Source organism: Trachypithecus francoisi, unplaced genomic scaffold, assembly GCF_009764315.1.
Source record: "Trachypithecus francoisi isolate TF-2019V2 unplaced genomic scaffold, Tfra_2.0 Lachesis_group2, whole genome shotgun sequence".
NCBI lineage: Eukaryota > Metazoa > Chordata > Mammalia > Primates > Cercopithecidae > Trachypithecus > Trachypithecus francoisi.
Window position 1 is genome coordinate 43,271,560 of NW_022681465.1, and position 8,112 is coordinate 43,279,671.

General features: G+C 37.8%; 1 pseudogene; it reads left to right on the forward strand.

The window, feature by feature from the left end:
- Positions 1 to 686: 686 nt before the first annotated feature.
- LOC117066036 lies at positions 687 to 7,632 on the forward strand (annotated as a pseudogene).
- Positions 7,633 to 8,112: the final 480 nt, after the last annotated feature.

Sequence of the window (8,112 nt, forward strand, 5' to 3'; positions counted from 1 at the left end):
GAGAGCTGGAAAACCAGAGAAGTCTGGTGAAGAAAGAATGTCAAAAAGGACCTTATTGGTGGAGATAATAACATGCAGAATTCATCATCAGACTCTTGTTGGTGTTTTGTTTAAAAATGTAACCTAGAGGGAAAAATAAAAGGATTTAGATTGGAACAGGTCAGCATTGTGGACAGTAAAAGAGCGTATGATGTAAATATTCTCTTAAAAGAATAGAGAGCACCCAGGTAATTTCTCTTTCGGAATATCTGTAGGTCTGCCCTTGGGAACTATGAGTCCACTCTTTCAACATTAGAACTACTAATCCCCAATAAAACTCTAGAAGGTTACATTTAGATTATCTTGGCAGAATCATGAAGGTAGTCCATAGATTCGGAGACCAGAAGAGTCCTTGAGATAATTTGCATGCCAAATACCTCAAAATTGAGTCATAGCAGTAGGCAACTTCTGGTATGATCTCAAATATTCATATGATAGCAAAATACAGTAGTTAATCCAATTGCTTACAACATAAAAGACATGTGGACTGCACCTAACACAGACACATGCTCAAAACTGCAGTGAAAACTTTATTTGATATATGCTGTAACAAAAAGTGCATGTGGGTGCAGGGCACTGTGGGTTGCTGGGTAGCCAGGACACAGTGAAGAGAGGAGGAGCAGTTGGCCACTGAATAAGCTTCTCAAATGATGCCCACAGCAGTTACCCTGTTGGAAGAAGGGACTGATCGTTCCCAAGGCATCCCCCAGCTTGTGAGTAATATCAGTGCCTGACACGTGATTGCTGAGAGTGGAAGAACCACCCTGGGTTCTTATGGTGCAGATAAGCTTATTATGGATGGCAGAGGCAAGCAACAATTTTCCTGAAGCTTCTTGAAGTTGTCCATCCTGCAACAAAGACTTCAATGGGTATTGCCAAATATCAAGATGCTGAGGTGAGTAATGGCACCACCTCAGTGACCTTGCTGGCTGCAGAGTTTCTGAAGCAGGTGAAACCTTATGTAGAAGAAGGTTTGCACCCGAAGATCATCATTCCAGCTTTCTGAACAGTCATCCAATGGGCAGTTAATGATAGCAAAGAGACCACTGTGACCATGAAGAAGACAGAAAAAGTGGAGCAGAAGAAGCTGTTTGGAGAAATGTGCCATCCTGCTCTGAGCTCCAAGCTCATCTCCCAGCAGAAAGCCTTCTTTGCAAAGATGGTGGTTGATGCAGTGATGATACTCGATGATTTGCTGCAGCTTAAAATGATTGAAATCAATAAGATACAGGGTGGAGCCCTAGAGGATTCCCATCTGGTAGCTGGTGTTGCATTCAAGAATTTCTTTCATGCTGGGTTGGAAATGCAACCACAAAAGTGCCATAATCCCAAGATTGCACTTTTAAATGTTGAGCTTGAGTTGAAAGTTGAGAAAGATAATGCTGAGATCACAGTCCTCACAATGGGGAATTACCAGGCAATTGTTGATGCTGAGTGGAACATTCTCCATGACAAGTTAGCGAGGATCCATCATTCTGGAGCCAAAGTTGTCTTGTCCAAACTTTCCAATGGGGATGTGGTCACTCAGTACTTTGCTCACAGGGGCAGGTTCTGTGCTGGCCAAGTACCTGAGAAGGATCTGAAGAGGCCAATGATAGCCTACAGAGGGTCAATCCAGACCACTGTGAATGCTCTGTCAGCAGACATGCTGGGCAGCTTCCAGGTGTTTGAGGAGACCCTGACTAGAGGTGAGAGGTATAATTTCTTTACTGGCCTCCCAAGGCCAAGACATACACCTTTATCCTACACAGTGATGCCACAGCTTATGGAGGAGACAGAACAGTTCATGCCTAATGCCATCATGATTGTCAGGAGGACCATCGAAAATGATTTGGTGGTGGCTGGTGGTGGGGCCATTGAGATAAAGCTCTCCAAGTACCTGTGGGATTATCAAAGACTATTCCAGGAATGCAGCAGCTGGATTGGGGTGTATGCTAAGGTCTTGGAGATATCCTATGGCAGCTATGCGACAATATTGGCTTTGATACCACAAGCATTCTTAACAAGCTGTGGGCATAGCATGCCCAGAGAGGCACATGGTATGGCATGGACATCAACAATGAGGATATTGCTGACAACTCTGAGACCTTCGTATGGAAGCCAGCTATGTGCCAGGAAGAGCACCGTCATCAGAGAAATGAATTGTCTTGCACCTTGATTTTGGACTTCCCAACCTCCAGAACTGTAAGAGATAAATTCCCATTGTTTAAGCCATCCAGTCTATAGTATTTTGTTATGACAGTTCAAGCTAATAAATACGATAGAATATTTGCTAATTGAGATAGCTCTGATAGTTTTCAGGGCACACATAGGGCTGCCACAAAAAATATGACAAACTGGGTGGGTTATAACAACAAACATTTATTCTCTCACAACTTGGGAGGTTAGATGCTCAAAAATCAAGGTGTTGACAGAGCCATGCTCTGTCTAAATGCTCTAGAAAAGAATTTTTTCTTACCATTCTCCGAGTTTCTGATGTTCCTTGGCTTGTAGCTTCATCACTCTGATCTCTGCCTCCATCTTCAGATGGCCTTCTTTTCTGTGCATGCCTCTGTGTGTCTGTCTTATAAGGACTTAGGGTTCACCCTAATCCAGAATGTCCTCCTTTTAACTTAATTATATCTATAAAACCCTATTTCCAAATAAGGTCACACTCTGAGGTTCTGGGTGGATATCAATTTTGGGAGGATACTGTTCAATCCCCTACAGCTGATAGTGAAGTACAAATTTTCAGTAAATATTAAAATACTTCTAAAAATTACAGATGTGAATTTTCTAAGTAATACAAATTATATTCTGATTTATTTTGTGTCACATTCTAACTCATTTTTTTTCCGTTTCATTTAATTTCTCTTTCCCTCATTGCTCCTGTGTCAGAAGGCCATGGCTTACCCATGAGAAACGATAAACTCTCTCTTGTGGTTGATATTTATGGGAATGCAAGCTGACAGGTAAGCTGATGCACTCTTTCTTAAATATTTGACCCACAAATGTAGCCAGACAATTGAAAAAAAATCTGTGTTTCCTAGCTTGTATGGTTATATTAATATCAGACAAAGTAAACCTCCAAACAAGGAAAATTGCCAGAAATAAAGAGGACACTTCCTAATGATAAAAGGGTCAATTCATCAGAAAGATATATCTTAAATGTGTATGTGCCTAATAAAAAAGTTTCAAAATCTGTGAAGTGAAACAAGATATTCTCAAATCAATAATCATAGTTGGGCATTTTTAACACTCCACTATTAGTAACTGATATACTATCTAGACAAAGAATATTGATAAAGAGATAGAAAATTTAAACAGTACTGTCAACATATCTGGCCTAAATAACATTTATAGAACATTTCACCCAACACTGCAAAATGCACGTCCTTTTCAAGTATATGTGAGAAATTCACCAATATAGGCAACTGGATAGACCAAAAGAAGTCTCAACAAATTAAAAAAAAAAAAAAAAAAAAAAAGGAAATCTTATTGAGTATTCTCTAACTTCAATAGCATTACATTAGAAATCAATACAATATATAAAAATCTCCGAATATTATAAAATGGAAAAAAAATGTCTTATCACCTTAACTTTAAAAATGAATGTCAGTGAAAGCTCTTATTCAACTCTATGAATCCCAAGTGGGGAATGAAAAATCTCCAATAAATTGTTCAAGAAAATTAACTCTCAAAACCAAGTAATCTTTTTAGAATTTATTGTTTATGGAGCTCTTTACAGTTGTCTTATGTATTGCCATTGACCACTCACTTGCTACATCAAGAAAAATGTATTCAGCATTATAAATAATGCTTTCATATGGCCCAAAATGATTTACTTGAATATTCTATATTACTTTTCATGGTCTCATTTATTTAAAACCTCTAGGATCTCAAAGTCTTCCTGGAACCAGAGAGGGGACTGCTAATTGTCTTGGAAATGTAAAATAAACAATTTTTCTACATATGTTAGTGCCACTGTTTATTGACTATTTGCTCAGCTCTGATGTAATTGGGGTCATTAGGGAAGCAAAAACAGCTCCCATCCTGTCAGTACCTGACCTTTAAACTAGTCGTACATTCTGTGTTACTGGATGTTAAACAAGCTAGCCCTTTCATGGCATGGTAGCTGTTGTTGCAATGCAAGCAGGAGTAGAGAGGTGCCATTCCTTGTTGAAAACTTTTTTGGAAAAAAAAAAAAGTCTTCTGCTGCAGACATGGTGTTCCAAAAATCAGACAAAATATATTTCATGGAAAATCTATTTTGAGTTCGACATTCATTTGAAAAGCTAAAACTAGCATCCGGATAAAAAAAGGAAGGGATGAAACATCAAACTGAAAATATCTTCCTATATTGTGACATTTTAGCAAATGTAAATGAAACCACCTTTAAGGCTGTCACAAGCAAAGAAATCCAACTGGGGTCTTGATGACTGAAGGAATGTTAAAGAATCTCTCATCAGCAGACCATAAAGAATAAAGCAAAAGCTATCAGTAATGTGCAGATGTTATCAGGATGTGACTACAGCACAACCCCGCATCCCGATGAAGAGACAAAACTGCAGATGTTTAACATATTACAGGAACTAACCGCAAATTCTGTTTTGCTTCTCCTACTTTATAGTGTTTAATTTTTTTTTTTAAAGACACATGAATTACACTTTGGAAGAACTTCCTCCAACCTCAATCACTTTGTAAGTCTAAATGCTTCCTACTAGAATGGAGGGAGTTCTGGGTAAAGTGGCATATAAATTACTACATGAGTGTGGGCAGTGGGAAGTATGCAGGGAAGGGATGTGTTTAAGCGTTTATATGGAGGTGGTGGGAAGAGAGTGCTCATCATTGTGTGATAATGGAAGCCTAGGTGTGAGATAGAGACCCATACACTGATTTGACAACAAACCTACTTTAAATCTGCTTCAATCCTGGCAAACCAAAAGAACTCATTGAAACTTCAATTTGTTAAACAAAGTAGAACACATTTGAAGATGTGAAGCCAATAATTCTGCCCAGATGACTTTTTTCTTTTAAAGTTATAGATAGAGTAACAGTTTGATAGATAATTTATTTACTTTTCAAAGGAATTGTTTATCTTTTACTAACTGTCCCTCCTTAGTGAGAATTATTTTAGTGGGACAGCTGGGGTTTCATGATGTTCTTGAAAATGGCCAATTATCAAATCATGAAAAGGTATACTAAGACATATATTTCTTTCATTTTGATTAGTTGGTTTAGACATACTCATGTTGCAGGAAAATTTTGTTTTTCAAAAAGAACCCAGTCTATCTATTGTGCTCAGCTGCTGGCTTGATCCCAGGTTAGAGTGGGGGTCAGCAGCTGGGGTGAGTAGGTCAGTTTGCTGGTGCCCTCTTCTGTCAGACACAGGTCTCTGCTGGCCTCTGTCCCCTCTGCTCTCCATCCGCAGTTCTGTTCTCTCCCAAGGAGCCAGGATGACCTTGCCCTTCAGGGCCTTTATTCAGGAACAGTCAACGTCAGCTGGGTCACATGGACTGAAGACTACAGAACAAAAACAAAAAGGGAAGAAGGGAGGTACTTTTTAAAAAAGAACAAGATGACCTCTTTGAGATTAAAAACATAAAACACACTAAAACACACAAATCAATTTTGGCGATGGGCTTTTACTTCAGGGAAAAACATGTAATTTACTTTGGAAAGAGTAAATATTAGAAAGCATACCAAAGAATGACACTTTACTTTTGGTGAAAATGATTAAGTCTGTATGTTTATGAGGATGAAAACTCATAGATAGGTATTACCTAGAATGAAGAGTGGCTTAATATGTATCCTCAAAATAATTTTCTTTGAGATTCAGGAAAGAATAAGGGCAGAAAATGGGAGTTAACATATTGTACTTTCCATAGGAAAGAGACAGAAGAGATACACAATGAAAAAGATAGTCCTGCTTGATGTTACAAGGCTTGAGTAAGTAATTCCAAACCGATTATTTAAAAACAAACCAAACCAATGACAAAAACATTTTTTGGTTTTAAAGCACACTCATCTATTTATGTCCACATGGACTAAATACAGTAGAAAGTAAACACTGTTCATCTTTAAAGGTTGGTTAATAGTGGGACTCTATACGTTCTCTTCATCTCTCTCTGTTCCTAGTGCCTGGAACAGCATTTGGCACACTGAGAGTGTCCAATAATGTTGGTTAAATAGAATCATTGAACAAGCGTAAAGAACCCTGTTCTGAATACTGAACAAAGTAAAATATTCAAATATTTGAATATTTCAACACTCTGTGTCTCAGGGGCCATCTCAGCTTGTAAGAAAATTTCATGTATTTTTTATGCCAGAGTAGGCAACTACAGAGGAAATGAAAGAAATTCTTTAGCGTAAGGTTGTTCCACCTTTTGCCAAGTTGTGACCGGCTGAAAAACTCAAAACATTTTGAGGAGATGCTATCTGCCATGGGGATTACCACAATACATGTAGGATCAAAGAAAATTCCACATTTTACCCTGGTGATTAGCTATAATTAAATAAAGTAAGTCTTTTTAAAGTTCATTAGCAGCAAGACATTTGCTACAGCAGAGTGGGCACAAATCATCCATTCTTAATTAAAAGATAATCCACAGGATGGCCATAATCTTCTTCTAAAAATACACCATTTCCCCCTGAAAGATTTTCTCATCAAATAAGGATAAATAACAGTTTCTGTGAGTTTAAGCCATGAAGGAAGGATGCTCCTCCCGTTTGCTTGAGTGAGTGCTGAATGTGGCTGATAACATCACTTTGGCATGCTATTATCTAAAATGGTAGAATACCTCACTTCAGCAAAGTCTGACATAAATCTTTGAAAACAAAGACATTGCATATGTATGAGCTGAAATAGATATGACAGTGTTGGCACATTAATATTCCTGTCACTAGGGGGTTTCAAACTTTTAAGGAGAAGATGGGAATGAATTCAGACTGTAGCTGGTAAAATAGGGCAACATACAGTAGGACAATTAGGCATGAGGAACCATCATAAAACACGCACAGAGAAAGGATTCCCCTGCTCCCTGCCTTTGGTAAAAAAATGACTGTAGGATCATTTCTTGGGAATGCCAAGAATAATTAATTTGGCTTAGAGATCTGCATGGTTGTTCTAAGCATACTAATAAGAATATTCCACAAAGACCAGTCCCAATCAATAGAAGAGAGAATGGGTTTTTCATGTTTAGCCACTGTGGTGGTTCGTGGTAACAGATGTTTCCACTTATTCCACAACAACTGTCATTAAAAGTAACTGTGGGTCCTAACTGAACAGTTCTCCACCTAGTTGGATCTGTGCAGAAAATAGTTATGTTATTGTATGTCCTACAATTACTTTCTTTTCCTGTTTTTGCTTGCTGATATGATAAGCTTTACCATGATCTTTATACTTAATTTCTCTGGAAGAAGTAAATGAATGAAAAATAAACTTGTTTTTACTCCATCTTACCCTATAGAGTATTACTATGTGTTGGAAAAACATCTACTTAGAGATGCCAACCATTTTTAGAATATCTTTGTAAATCATCAATTTCTAGAAAATCACTACTTACCAAGGAAGATGACATAACTGTTGTATTAGATTACATTCTGCATCGGTAATTCTGTATGCTAAGAGTTATTCAACACTATGTCTTAATGAAAAATAGTCACTAAGTTTCAGTTCTTGTGTTTGAAACTTATGTTGAAATGTTAGAATTTTTCTTTTGATAAAACATATGTGTTGGTCTGGTGAGTGGAAATGAGGGGCTGGACTGCTTAAAGGCTTTTTACCAAAAGCTTTTTGGACACACTGCTCTAGCCCTGGGAGGCTTGGTCTGAGACCTGACAGCAGTCGTCCAGATGGAGAAAAAAGGCTTCAAAACCTTCCCTTTTGACAAAGAAACATGAAATAATATCTGACAAAGGCATCTCAAGCAAATATGATGGCAAGCCAGCAATTATGTAGGCTACAAAGGAGAGCACATCTCACTTCCAAATGTCTTTTTTTTTCTTCAAATTTTACTTATAACAACTCATAGAGGCGCTTAGGTCAGTATTTTTAGAAACAATTTAATGTATGACTGTACCTTGGGTTTGGTT